Here is a 1648-nt window from a genome sequence, read left to right on the forward strand (position 1 = left end):
AAATACTAACAGAGTTGTTTATGGTACCTGAAAAAATGATTCCAAAATGTATATGGAAACGCAAAGGACTAAAAAATTCCAAAAACACTCCCAAAGGAGAATATGGTAAAGGATTTCCTAATCTACATCAAGACTAATAAACTGTAGTAGAAACTAAGACTGTGTGGAACTGATATAGTCTTAGCCGAGGCAGACAAATGGAACAAAGTAGAAAGGCCAGAAACAGTTCGATTTATAAGAAAATTTGACACATGACAGTGACAGAGGGACATGAGAAATCACCGGGAACAGGGAAAGGAAACTATGCAATAAATGGTGCTTGGACATTTGGCTAGCCAATGAATAAAAGAAATTTTTTAAATTGGATCTCTATATCCCACCATACATGAAAATTATCAGTTCCAATTTCAATTAAATTAAAGGCTTAACTGTAAAGAGCAAAACTATAAATTTTTAAGAGGATAATACATAAAAATATCTTTACCATCTTAGGGGTGGAGCAGGATACATTAAATGTTTTTTTAAGCTCAAAATTATAAAGGAAAAAGATTGATAAATTTAACTCCTTTAAGATGAAGAACTATATATCAAGAGGATCAATGAGAAGGTACAAACTAAGAAGATATTGGATATACATATAAGAGGTAAAAGGTTAACATCTGGAATATTTCAAATCAATATGAAAAAACACAAACAACCCAATATAAAATGGGCAAAAGACATGAACAGATATGAACAGAAGAGGAAATATAAACAGCCCAAAAACATGTGAAAAACTGTTCACTGCATTGAAAATCAGGGAAATGCAATTTATTTTTTAATTTTTTTTATAATTATTTTATTTTTTTGGTGACTTTAGTTAACGAAATCCAGTAAGTTTCAGGTGTACAATTTAACAGTAAGGCAATTTAAAAGCACAATGAGATACCATTTCACACCTATCACATCAACAGAAAAAAATTAAACAGAACAAGAGGTATTTTTATACAATGTTGAAAGGAGTTAAACCAGTATCAACATTTTAGAAAACTATTTGGCATTACCTAATAGAATATGTGTGTGGGTAAACAGCTGGGGGTAAAGATCTAAGCCCACACTTACCAGTGACAATAGCAGCCAGAGGTGTTAACAGAAACTGTGATTAAAAAAACTGCCAATATCAGTAACTCATACCAATGCCCTGGTTTAATATCTTCAAATATGGCAAGAAATGTAGCATGGCTGTTAAGCTAGTGGCTTTGAAACAAGATCTCTTGGGTTTAAAGCTTGACTCTGGCCACTTATTAATTGTGGGCTGTTGCAAAACCCTTAACTCTCTGTCACTTCAGTTTTACCATCTCTAAATGGGGACAGTAAGATTGAACATTTAGTGAGTGTTATTATGATTATTAATTCTTTTAAAATTTCATTGGAGACTAGAATAAAAGTGTAAGGAGGTGGGGATGGCCCAGATTGAGACAGCACCTGCTGAGAACACTTAAAGAGTTTACTTATCTTCTGGGTTTACTGTCTCCTCAAGACTATTCTGCAGGTGCTGTCTTAAGTGAAGTCTAAGTTTGATATATCTTTATGTTTCTTAGCTAGAATATGGCATATTCTTAACAATTTCATGCAAGTCAGGAAAAGCCCGCAAATTCGTGTCCAGTTT

The sequence above is a fragment of the Pteropus medius genome, unplaced genomic scaffold (assembly GCF_902729225.1).
Source record: "Pteropus medius unplaced genomic scaffold, Ma_sr-lr_union100, whole genome shotgun sequence".
Taxonomy (NCBI): domain Eukaryota; kingdom Metazoa; phylum Chordata; class Mammalia; order Chiroptera; family Pteropodidae; genus Pteropus; species Pteropus medius.